The sequence below is a fragment of the Cydia pomonella genome, chromosome 1 (genome assembly GCF_033807575.1).
Source record: "Cydia pomonella isolate Wapato2018A chromosome 1, ilCydPomo1, whole genome shotgun sequence".
NCBI lineage: Eukaryota > Metazoa > Arthropoda > Insecta > Lepidoptera > Tortricidae > Cydia > Cydia pomonella.
The window spans coordinates 11207197-11221068 of NC_084703.1; the positions used below are offsets into that span (position 1 = coordinate 11207197).

At 34.9% G+C, this 13872-nt stretch overlaps 1 protein-coding gene across 1 annotated transcript in view; it reads right to left on the bottom strand.

Annotated features, from left to right (window-relative positions):
- LOC133534532 (retinaldehyde-binding protein 1) overlaps nucleotides 1–12186 on the bottom strand; it is a 33861-nt gene extending 21675 nt beyond the window's left edge. Inside the window, exon 1 of the mRNA XM_061873699.1 lies at nucleotides 12029–12186. The gene's annotated coding sequence lies outside the window, so the exon portion shown is untranslated. The remainder of the gene's footprint in view (nucleotides 1–12028) is intronic.
- Nucleotides 12187–13872: the final 1686 nt, after the last annotated feature.

Here is a 13872-nt window from a genome sequence, read left to right on the forward strand (position 1 = left end):
GCCGCGTGATAATAAATATTAGGTAATATTGATGTCAATAAATTTATTTATATTCTTTACTAAACATAAATGGGTAATATCCGATTCAAACTAAAACTGGGTAGGTACTTTATTTTCCTTGAAGTGTTTTAAGGGCGTCACACTGGTCACACACTGTTAAGTTACGAATGTTACAATAATATATCTGCTCGATATCTTATGGTAGTGTAATGTGAAATATCTTAGCCTTATGTAAATGGACCTTACAATATATTTCGTACCTTAATGCTGTTAAGATATATTTCGCATGTTAAGATGACATCTTCACATCGCTAAGCATCTTAACATTAAATTTACATATCGCTCGATAGCTTACATTAAAATTTTGTAAATTCGTTGTTTAGGTAGAGTTTATTTTTATGAACATAATAAAAGCCAAGACCTCATTGCGAAGGAATGAGATGTTAACATTGACATCCTTATTCCTTCACACTCATCACTTCATCTTGAGCCCTTCTGATTAGATTATGTCGTTAATTTGTGGCGTTTCATAGCTAAATGGATCTCATACTCCATATGCATAATGTAAAAGAGATACGGTCTATCTGAGGTGGGGAATGTAAACACTCGAGGTAGATTTCTGATAATATATAATGATATTTTTTTCTTCAAAACTATTAACAGCAATATCGGCTAACTCGTATGCTTGCCTCTTTCAGAATGAAATCGCCTGCAGATCTTTATTCCTTCAGCAGGGCGATAGTTCTGAATTCAAATAATCGTTGCCAGTTATCTACCACGAGACTGTGAAGGTTTCCAACCTTCATAATACAATGTCCCTTCTCTGATGGAAAGCCAGGTTTTATTATCATACTAGTAAAGAGTATCATAATGCTTCTAAGTAATGACATTACTATTGATTGACAGTGTAGTTATTGGAATTAATAGTAGCTTATGTGACTGCTACTGAATGAAAGGTATTGAAATACAAGTGTGGGTTTGTGGTGAACCAACTGACTATAATGGCCATTTCTTTGTCTTATTCCAATTATTATTTCATCTAATTATTATATCATCATTACTTCACTACACTGTCAATACCATTACTCAAAGGTAGAGACATTTTTACTGATGACTACCTGTGTCAGATCCAGTCTTAGAGTAAACACCTATTTATTGGCTCGTAGGTATATTATTCAATTATAGCTGTAACATTGCTCGCGCGTTCTTCTTGAATCCTTGAATAAATATAAAGTCGTAGAAGCAAGGCATGAAACATGACGCATCCGACTTCACTAATTGGAAACTAGAACTCGTCGTGTGTTTTACTGCTAGTATAGTTAATCTCACTTAAGGAATCTTATATAAACTGCACTTCTTTTATCGGTTTCGTGAACTAGATGAGTTTAAGTAAATTAATTTTGTATTAGATAGGGGGAGTATGGGTGACTGGCGCCGGTGGACGACTAAAACCATTGTATAAAACAGTAGTACACCAAAACCAATTTTTATGTATGCAGGCCTCATGCCCAAATAGGTATCGTAAGGAGAATATAAGAATTCTGACAAAATAAAAATATTTAAATTTTGGCACTTTTTCTGGTTAAGAGTCCCGGACTCCTATGTAAGATATAAGTAATTTCTGCCCTATTGCACTTGGATTGCCTATTTTCCACTCGCACGGCGACTTAAGTACTTGACTTTAGTCCCCTAAGGTGTGTATGAAGGAAAATTATTTCAGACAAAATACAGTTCATATTTGTTAGTTACAGTAAGGCCTACATATCAATGTTAGTTTATCCTAATCCTTAAAGTTATTTACAACTTTGGTACTTTGGAGCATGCAACACCCAAAGCCGTTTAATGGTTATTTGTTTTACAAGGGGGCAAAGTTGTTGTTTAATCGCTCGTGCTAATATTGATATCCGAGCAAGCAAAAGATTCCAAAATTGAATCACGAGTGTAGCGAGTGGTTCGAGAAGTGAAATCTTGAGTGTAGCGAGCGTTTTGTCAATAATTAATTATTGAAATAAATAGTCGTGGGTAATTAGTCGACGATTAATTTAATCGCGACTAAATAAATCGTAACTCTAAGACAAAAATTAATTAATAGTCACTTTTAATCGTTGCTCCCGATTAAGTCGGTTAATTTTAATCGTTAGTTGATTACATTTTGTGTAATACAATATTGATATACTTCATCATTTTTTTCAATCTAGTGTGCCTTACTTGGGCCTAAATACGGTACTCAACTGAAAAGCTTTCCATTATATATACCATACTTATTAAAATTAATATTTTGTTTATTATGATATAAATAAGTTAAAAGTCACGTAAACCGTGGAAAATAATGGAACTTATAGAACAGACAGATTTAAATAAAAATCGACGCTAGCGGAAGCATGAACCGCGCTATTTGTCGCGGCTAAACACTCGATACCTACCAGACTATTTGCACGGCTCTAATTGAACATACATTGCGTAATCGATAGTAAATAGATTTTTTGACGACTATGTAGTGTTATGGAGGTGCCATAAGAGTTTCCTAAACTTTTGGTCCGTTGCGCAAATGATTCGGGCGAGCCTGTTGTCTATTACCCGATAGTGGAAGTTATTCATTTACATTATGTTTAAGCTGTAAAGTCAGTTACGGTAACCTCCAGTGGTCCTAAGATGACTTTAACACTGCCCCACCACGTTTATCAACGGTAACAATTATAGGAAAAAACAATCCATTGTTACAGTACCGCATAGTAAATTCCAAATTCAAACTGGTTACGGGTGTTATGCGTGGACAAGACCAGATGAGCTGCATCTCACAATATACTCGTACGACTTATATACAGCGCAGTTGATGTGCAGTCCGTATACAGACAAGAACATCAAAACGAAAGCTAATAGGTTTTAGTAGGTAACGTACTAAAAGCAGTCGTTAAAATATAATCATAATAGGAATTATGAAAGTCAAAAGCCAAAGGATACCTATTAAATGTTTCTGAGAGCAGAGACTTGCGCCGCTCTCTTCCCACATTTTTCATTTTCATCAGTTTAATCACTAAACAATTTAAAAGTTCGTACCTATCTCCAAAGGTTCAGTGCCGGCCGACATGCTCAATTAAACGCGGAGCCAGTGAATGGTTCCTTTCATAATAATGTCGTAGGATGTATTTTAACAATTTCAAAATTAAAATATATTTCTGCTCTGTAATGTGAAAGCAAAATACATAAAATAATCGGACAGACAGACGGACATGACGAATCTATAAGGGTTCCGTTTTTTGCCATTTGGCTACGGAACCCTAAAAAGGGAATGCCAATACGAGTAGGTATCGGTTTTATATTCAGAGTATGAAAATATACTGCTATAATAAATAACACTAAGGTAAGATGGATAGGATTAATAATTAGAAGGCGTTCCTTCCAGTTCAGTTCAGGAAGTTAAAGACTTTTACTTACTAAACTGTGCATGATTACCTACTGTTAAAGAGTGGAAACCTGCTAAATCTATTTTAGAATTGTATTTACTTTTAACGTTAGTATAAATTTCTCTGTTTTCAAAAATGGAGTTATTTATTATTTATTTAGGTTTGACATTGTGCAGTATAAAAAAAACTAAATAGTTGTAAAATAAGATTACTTGTGTATTCACTCAATTAAGGACAACAAAAAAAAATATCTGTTTCATACATTTTGGCTGTCTGACCTTTACATTTTCTATGGGAGACTATTTTTTTTTCGCGATTTTGGTGTTGGTCCCGTAGTAAAAGTTGCTCAGTATGACCTCTATATTCACTCCGTAAATTATTGCATACAAGGTAATGCTGCAATAAGTAGAATACAGAAAAAAAGCTAAGTAACTAGTGAGACACAGCCAACGTGATTAGGCATCATGAAAAAAACATTTTTATTATACATTTCATAACTAATTACGTAATACATACATCTTAAAACTTATTAAACTGTATTTACCTAAGTTATTTACGAAGCCAAACATAAGGTAAAAATAGTACCTACAATGTCTACTTTCGATTCAAAAACGTTTTTCCTATTTGATGTTAGTTATCCAAGATACCCAAAAAAAGTGGAACTGATTTGCTTATAGCTTTCTGAGGTCCAAAACCAGATGCTATGTTTTGAATTTTGAAATAGTTTCTGAAAGGTTTAGAATATATCGCATACTCGTATTCATGTACAATTTTTTAATAAGCAGAAGAAGAAGCCGCGAAGGGAAAGGCTCTCATAGAAAATTTGAATTTAGCGCCTTTTTCTACTAACAAAGTTTTCTGAACGGCTATAGTTTAATTTTTATTGTTTAATATTTTATTTTGTAGATTATCAAATATTTATTTATGCATGGTGATATTTTATAACTATAGAGATTATAGGCCAACGTTGAAGCGCTGAAATTGTACAGTTGTTGCTCTTTAGTCGCGCCTAGGTATGAAAATTCCGAAAAAAAAAAACAAATTAATTTTTCGACAGTTTTACATTTTTTTTTGCAGTCTTATTCATAAAAATTAAATTTGTCATACAGAATGCCATTGATGAGTGACGACAGTGTCAAAGTCCATAAAATGTCAGAAACTAACACATTAGACATACAATCTTAACCTACCTGTTTTAATTCCCATTTAAGTACATATTATCGAGTTTAAAAAAAATGTTTTTCGGCGTTATTAGTTTTTACGGAAGTATTGTAGGAAATTTGAAATTAACTGAAATTTGCATTGTCTTTTTCGAAAGAAACATGAAAAAACGAGTCGTTTGGAAATTTTCCCGTATTTTCCCGGGTTTTTTCAACGCTAGTCGCGCCTAGGTAAGCTATAAGTTGTTTTATACCACGTCGGTGGCAAACAAGCATACATGATGGTAAGCCGTCACCGTTGTCTATGGACGCCTGCAACTACAGAGGTGTTATAATCAACACGAAAACAGATGCATACGTAATCACTACACCTTTTAAAATAGTCCCCTAAAAAATACCTGCAACTAACAAACCGGGTTTTTTTACTAGTACCTATGTAGGTAGTATGCTAAACGATTCAATCTAGGCAACGATATAGGCTTTCGAGAGACGAGAGAAGCGAATGCAATGAATAAATTCACACACACGCATAACATAATATAGTTATCCAATCAAATCTCTTCACAAACAGTCTAACATGCTCTAAGGTCATTTCAGCTTGGTAGACGATATTTATTAAAAAATGTATCACGTGATCTTGTTAACTATGTCTATAAGAAGAGCTCTACGAGGATAAAGACGAAAGTTCGAGAAAAATGTGTTAATTAATAATTGCCTAACTTGTTGAAAAAATATGTAACTTTAAGATAAGTTTTTAACACTAGTAGTCCAGTACAATAAAAAAAACCGCCTCCCTGATGCGTCGCGTGCGTGACAGTTCCAACAGACTCTTGTGCTTACTGTAGAGTCGCCTGCTTGCGCCTTCTGGGAACACTGGGAGGATATTCATATTGGATGCATAGGCTTAGTTTATAATTAATTATAATTTAGTATATGTTCAAAACACGCCATATGAACATATATATATTGAATACCTTTAAACTAATATTTAATGTTACGTACTAGCATTTTCACGCCACGCACTTATCCCTAAAATGAGGCGCTGGGGGCTATGTTCAGCGTTCAATAAAAAGTATAAATTTCCTCCTCTTTAATAATATTGTATTCAAATTTCTTAAATAGTAATACTTTTTGAGATATTGGCGAAAAAAAAAATATCTTCGTTTTTCTGCCTTTTTTGTCTAAGTATAACTTTTTATTTATTTTGTGTGCTAATAAACGCTTTGGATATATTTTTCTATACATAATTTCAAAGTTGTTTCAAAATAATCTAAATGAGCTTTAAAACAAGAGTTTTTTCGCAGTGGATAACTATCCACTATAATAAAAGCAATATAATAACTCTTTTATTGCTTTTATTATATTTCTTGATATTATTAGAATACATAGTTGAAAATGTGAAATACTTAAGAGATGTAAAATGAAAACAATAAATAGTTAATAGTCACCAATTTCACATTTACTCAGTTCAGTTTAGTGTTTTTTCAAATCCATGTTCAAAGTCTGCTTTAGTGCTAACAAGTGTTAGATTCTCTATCAAAAAAGTAGATAGTCATAATATGTACGGTTCCGTACCCCAAAAGGAAAAGACTCATGCATCTGTCTGTCTGTCCGTCTGTCACAGTTTATTTGCTCCGAAACTAATGGACCAATTAAGTTGAAATTTGGTACACATATGTAAGTAAATTATTAAAAGAGTTGCATTGTGTAGAGAACAGGAAGGCAAACATTTCGAGCATTTAATCACCTAAATTTACTGTAAGTAGCACTTAATTGTCTTCTTCTTCTTCTTCTTCTCCCGAGCCTATTTCCCATGTCTCTTGGGGTCGGCCCTCCTAGTCCTAAGACGCCATTCTGGGCGTTTTTGTGCAATTTCGGGTTTTAAATCCGTCGTCTTCATGTCCTTGGAAATGGTTCCCATCCAGGTCGTCGGACGGCGACCTGGACCTCTTCTTGGTTCTTCGATTTCCATGACGACCCTTGTCATATGCTCTTTATTTCGCCTCATGACATGACCGTACCATCGTAGGCGATTTTCCTGGAGTTTGTCAGTGATACACGCTACTTTAAAAGTTTTAAAAAGTAGCACTTAATTGTACTGATATTATTTTATTAAATGCATAATTCATGATCTTTTTTCATTTAAGATGCTACGTTATTTAAAAGACATAAATTCTTACGATTGAGGGTTTCGATTGCAGGTTTCTTATCTTTTGGTGCCACTACCCTATTTAAAGTACTTCCCCTCCATGTGGCAAAGTCGTGGGACGCCCTGTATACATCGACATAGATCGTGTCATTCATGAAGACGCGTGCCTTGACTCTTATTTATCTTATCTTTTTAGGTGAAGTCGATGTATGAGAAATCTCTATCAAAATACAAAAAATTGATCATCATTCTACGCAACGAAGTCGCGGGCAGAGGCTAGTGTATAAATAAAATCCGAATTCATATGGACAACAATGTTGCTCATCACAGACAAGGAAAAATAATTTAAAGTGCATAACTCAAACAGACACGCTACAACAATCTTTTTATTGCCTTCATTCAGTTCAGCTACTTCCTTATTGAAATAGGACCAGTAATAATACTATAGGTAAAACTAAGCTTAGTAAATTCTAGTAGGATTCCGAGTAAAATAAATAGGAGAGTATATAAAGGAGCTCATAATTGCTGTAAGTTCGAACCCTACGAGTCAGGCAGTATTATTCCTACTAATCTATCTATACTATATATATAAAGGCGTGTGTATTTACTGACTGCCTCATCAACGCCGCGCCTAAACTACAAATGCTAGAAAGTAGTGCACATCAGTTTACATCTGGGGGCACAGTAGTGCCCCCGCCAAGACGATCAAAGCAAAGCGCAAGGGCACTACCTACCTTTTGTCTAAACGCTTCGTCGTTTTTTTTAACCTTCATAACTTGGGTTTCGATTATACCAGATAAAAAAAAATATGGGGATATATTGTTAATAGTGCAGTTATTAAATTTTTCACCTTACGCCCATGTAACGGTAGCGAAACGGCCAAGCCACATATTTTGTCTAAGGTGTAGAGTTTGTGAAGTTAGGAGAGGAGGCTTGTAGAGTTAGAAGCTTGGCCCAGAGGTCTCATTACTTTATGACTGTGTAAGCCTTGTGGTTTCGTCTTGGCAACATTTTATATGAAAATGTTTTTGGTGGGATTTTTAATGTGTACAAGAGATAAGAAGCAAAGTTGAGAAATTCAACCCCAAAGGGCGTTAGTAATGGAATGAAAGTTTGTGTACTTTTTAAACTAGAAATTTGTATCTTAGTAAAAAGATATTTTATTACAATACAAGAAAACAGTTTCAGCATTTTTGAAAATTCATCCCCTAAGGGGGTGAAAAGGGGAATGTAAGAATATATGGAGATCAAACATTATCTTGAGTTAAAAACTTGAAACTTCGTTATAAGACATTTTCATAAAATACGAGAAAAGTAATTTCAGCGTTTATGAAAATTCATCCCCTAATAGGGTTCAAAAGGGGTTGAAAGTCGTGGGCAACAGCTAGTACTTAAATGTATAAATACGAAAGTGACTCTATCTGTTACCTCTTCACGATTAAGAGTCCCTGGCAATACAAACAGAGTTTCGTTTTCATTTTACTACGTGTTGCATTGTAATGAAACTTTGCACATACAATGAAATGAGATATATCTAGTCCTGTAATTAGTTTATATAGCTCCAGTTTATCGCGGCATTACGTGCACTTCAGCTCGTTTGTGGTGCGCGTCCCGCGGCCGCTGCTGGAAACCATCGCGAGCGCGGACTTCTAGCCGAAAGGTGTGATATTTCGGCGGTTTCGTGGGAATCTGCCGAATCCCGCACCGCACCATAACAGGTGGCGCAACCGAAAACTGTGTCGTCAAAATGATATTTATATTTTAAGATTTTTATTATTGTTTGTATGTTAGTCTGTAAGGTATGTATATATGGGCCATAGTTGCCTGAAATTAAATGATATTTAATTTAATTTAATTTATTTATTTAATTTATATAAAATAACCAAAATAAAGCAAAAACCTTTACCTATTGTAAGTACAAAGTTTCAGAGCACTCTCGGTAGTCGTTTTAAAATTAGAGCTGGTATGTGTGGAGAGCCGAGCTTGCTGGAAGCGAATTAGATGAAATGTGGTATGGAAATATACGTATGTGAAACCCGTAGAAGGCCATAGAATAGTTTTTATAAATCTTCATCATCATCCCATACATACAAAGTCGTTGGCAGAAGCTAGTAGTGGTTCCTAACCTTTTGTGTCCTGTCACCCCTAAGACTAACTAGAGATCCTGATTTTACCCCTCCTGCCAGTAATCATCATCAATAGTCTTTCTTATAGGTCTAATCTTTGTTATCTTTAATGAAGCTTATATTATCCCCGTGAAATACCAGTTTTACACTCACAGGGGTAATTACCCCCAGGTTAGGAACCGCTGAGCTAGTATCTTATATCTTGGATTGTTCCAGTAGCACGCCTACAATAAAGCCCCATTTAGACGATTCAAGAACTTGCATGCAATATTCGATACATTGCATTGCATTGCTAACTACAGAGTAACCAAATACCGTAGCAAACTATGTGTGTTTGAAAAAAGGGCCAACAGCGAACTTGTTATTGTTACATGCAGTTTTATAAAATGCAGGGGGTTTTGCTACTTTAAAGGGCTTCCTGACTATAAGCTGAGGTCAATTCAGAAGGACACGATGGAAAATCAAACAGAATATTGCTGTCAAATTTATATTTCAGTAAAAATTTATTTGTCCATATCTGTTTAAAGAAATTCAAAGGTGTACGTGAAGCCTCCAACCGGCTTTGGGCCAGCGTGGGGTCTATACCCCAAGTCTCGTGCATCATAGGCCTGCGCCCAGCAGTGGGACGTATACCTATACACATTTGATACAACAGAAATCTATATAAATCACAGAAGAATTTTCTATTTTGAATAAGGGAGATATTGTTGTTATCCACTTTTACGCTTAATCGGTAAAACTTTCAGAGCGTATTGAACAATGCTTCGATTGCGGGCAGCAGTGCATTCGGTACCTCTCAAAAACTCGGGTTGTCAAGTTGACTGTACAGTCACGTCTGAAAATATCGATACGGATAAAGTGCCAAAAATAAGTATACACTACTCTAATATATTAATATGGGCCATAAAGACGTGTAGACATATTTTTGACACTTCGATTGTGTCGATGTTTTCAGACGTGACTTTACAGTTAGCATCAATAGTGGCGTTGAAATAACGCGCCAAAAGTATCTGCCACCCTCTAATACTTTCCCAAATAGAGATATATTTAAAGTAGTGTTCAAAAGCATCTGAAGCAGTTTACATGTTGGTATAACATACACAATTATCTCTTTTTGTTAAGATGTCAGAGAATGGTAGATAGTTTTGACGCATACACTGATACGCTAGTTTTGATGCTGACTGTATACCTATATACTAGGGCTGTGATCTTCGGAAACTACACTCTAAAAGTTGTAAAAACCAATGTGATATGGAACTCCCGAAGCTCTTCATCTCAACGTGAAATTTATAACAATAAGCTAAGTCAAAAAGAGCATATAGACCAATATAATTTTAGTAGGTCTAAATTAATATTTTAGGAGACTAGGTGCATCTGTGTAATTGTTTTTGTGTACCTACGAATAACTTTTTTCAACCACGGCATCATGTCGTCATACATTTGTTACAAAAGCCTGTGGTAACTACGTACTTTTTAATTGGACTTCCAATCTGGCGTGTCGCGCTATACGCCGTTGTAAATAACAAGTTAAGTACCTCACAAAAGTTAGAGCTCGAGTGTATATACATAATACCTACGTATATTTGTACTGTTTTATTTACTCTTGTCAAAGGTAACGCCATTAAGTCAACAAGTCAATTAACAAAAGCTGTATGTAGCTGCTGTACCTACTTACAAACGAATACGATTCTTTTAGCTTAAAAACCACAACCAAATATAGTCTATCAAGCAGATTAGCTTGTAGAATAAACTTTTTTTGACGAAAAAACAACCTCAAAAAATAATAATATAAGTATAATATTTTCGTTGTTATAAGCGGTAGCAACTGATAATTCAAAGTTTGTACGGAACCTTCGGTGCGCGAGTAAAACGAACTCGCACTTGACCGGTTATTTTATATACGAAAGATTACTCGTTTTTAATTCTCTTAGTACGAATTTTAATGTCTAATAGTGGAGATACTATTTTACTATTGAACTAAATCGAGCACTCGAAATTCAAAGAACGGCCCTCTGTCATGAAACAAAAACCTATGATTCTGATTTAACGAGGCGCGCTCTTCAGAACAAGCGGCTTGACGAAATTGTTCCATAGCGATGCGATGGTTGATTTGATTTGTTGTTTTTTTCTGTATAAGAACACAAGAGATTCAACAAGTAACAGATATCAAAATATATGTTTAGTGATATAGCTAGGTAATTACTAATTAGTCAACAGATGATGAGAGGAAACATTAAAAATCTACGTTATTATTACATTAAACACGAACGCCCACTTTACCACGGGATTTATGTCTATGTTTAATTCATGCATTTATATGTATTAGTCGGAAAGACAACGATAATATTGATTTTATTGAATCGATCAAGAGCCACATAAAAAGACTAAGGCTCAGGGAAAAATTCAAATAAATTTAAAAGTCAAACGTGAGAACATATATTAAGTACTAACTTAGCCACGTGTACTCAATAATCATTATTTTACAATTGCCTCACAATTACCTACAAGAGCAATTTCATTGTTAACGTCATTTAATTATGAAGCAGTCCCCTTTTTGACACACTTTAACAGTAGCACAGACGACAAAAAGTTAATAGATTTTCTATTTTCCTATTTGCAATATTGAAGTCATATCATATTGAAAACAAAATTTGCTGAACTTCTTTCTTGAAAACGGAAGGAAATAGAAAAGGTGAGCTAAGAAGGTGAGTGGAAACGAGAGATATTGAAGTAGATGTTTTCTAATGTAAATAATAAAAGGTGAGAATCTATATAATTTCTAATACTTTTAAATAAAAAAATATTCAACAAAAAATCATGTTTCAGTTTTTGTGGTTTATGTCAGTCTGAAAACAGCACTGCAAATCGCTTTTTAGCAAAGTCTTAAGGAAAACAATTTTAAAAGTCGTAATGCTTAAAATGTAGTTTTTAGAAATTTTGCAAAGCATAAATAAATGCGCAGCGGAGAACATTAATGTTAAAATATCAATGGACAACATACATGTGCTTATTGTTGGTACAGGTAAAATTAAGGTTGTAGGTACCTAATGTAAATGGGGCTTCCGCTGCCGACTGATTAAATTTCATCAGAACCAAATTCCGTATTTTTTAATGTAATTTTCCGACTATTAAAGATTATTTCCCAAACTCAAAGTCACCCCATTCCTCCAATTAAAATTATGTACCTACCTTTAAAGTGTTGGCGCGTAGCTTGAATCCGCACTCAACACCGTGCGGCGATCGGACCGAAGCGCAAGCGCACAATGTCACGAAAAAACTCCGGCGCCGACTTCTATCTTCACGTCTCAGTACTATGCAATAATGCTAGCACACAGCTTATACGATATTTGCATAATTCTCACATAACATACTTAGGTACTTACTACATTTGTGTGACCAGGACTGTTCTATAGCCATGATAATTGCCTTTTGCTCGTGTTACTACGAGTATTATAGCATTAGCGTATTAAAATACATATTACACAATACGCGCCAATATCACAGTACAATAATAATAAATATTTTGATATATAGATACTTAGATAAGATTCATATCCCAGGAAAAAATATTCTTGAACAAAAAAATAAATGCTCTTACCAGAATTCGAACCCGGGAGCTCCTGTTTAGGATGCAGGGCCACTATCGACTAGACTAGGAGGTGGTCGTTAGGTATTTGATTATTGATATGGGTGTGGTAGTAGAGGTAGACAGGAAGTACCCTACATACTCGTAATATGTATGAGGCACTTACTAAAATTCGCACAAAGAAAATGATTTACAATTATTAACTTAGTTTTTACGACTTTATAAATATAAAATAAATAAATAAATATTATAAGACATTATTACACAAATTGACTAAGTCCCACAGTAAGCTCAATAAGGCTTGTGTTGAGGGTACTTAGACAACGATATATATAATATATAAATATTTATAAATACTTAAATACATAGAAAACACCCATGACTCAGGAACAAATATCCATGCTCATCACACGAATAAATGCCCTTACCAGGATTTGAACCCGGGACCATCGGCTTCATAGGCAGGGTCACTACCCACTAGGCCAGACCGGTCGTCATCTTTATCGATCACTGACTTCCGTACATAGGTACGAAAGGCACTTGAACGTGTTATTATTTTTTAAGATATTATTTCAAATTACTTAGTTATTGCAATCGTGATGTTATAGGGTTGGGTTTGCAAACACAACAAAGATGTAAAAGAATACAAATGTGATTATGTGACCACGGTCGGCAAAACATCACACTTTGTCGCTTACCATCATTAATTTGTAATTTGCGAATTCCGTGAAATATAATCGGATATTTAGCACAATCTGAATAGGACTAACCTCGAAATCTCTGGAACAGTACTGAAATTTAGTATGTGTATAAATTTGACATTTGGGGACCTCGAGGAATCGCAGCCATCATGAAAAATGTGTACCATCCTGGAGAAATTTGCGTTTTACTCTACATAAATCTACGTTCTCTATGAAACTATGATGTAAGGCAACATTAAAGCTTATTATCGATAGTTCCAGACGTAACTGTACAAAATACGGTGAATATGTTTCTACGCTTTTTATATTGGTTCAGCGTTTTGAAATATTCATTCGTTAAGACGAAAATGGACGACTGCGCGAAATCGCCTTCCCATACAAACGTAGTCCTAATTTTCCTCTCTGGATATTAACATTATTAAATTTTTTGACACAATTTGATGTATATAGGGAACGTGCATGAACTGTAGGAGGCAGCACAGGAGCCGTCAGATTTTTGGGGCCAGGCTTAAATTTGATGTTTATTGTTCTGATGTAGCCCACAAGATGGCAGAACCTACTATGCACAAGAAAACACGTGACGTGTAAATGTACATATTTATTGTTCCCATTCAGGCCACAAGATGGCTGACCCTCCAATGCGCACGGTCCCTATCATCTAGTTCAACTACAGCTAGTCGAAGGATACGTTTGATTTTTTCGAATTTTTTATTACTTCTTACCTATAAGATTATAAGAACTTGTAG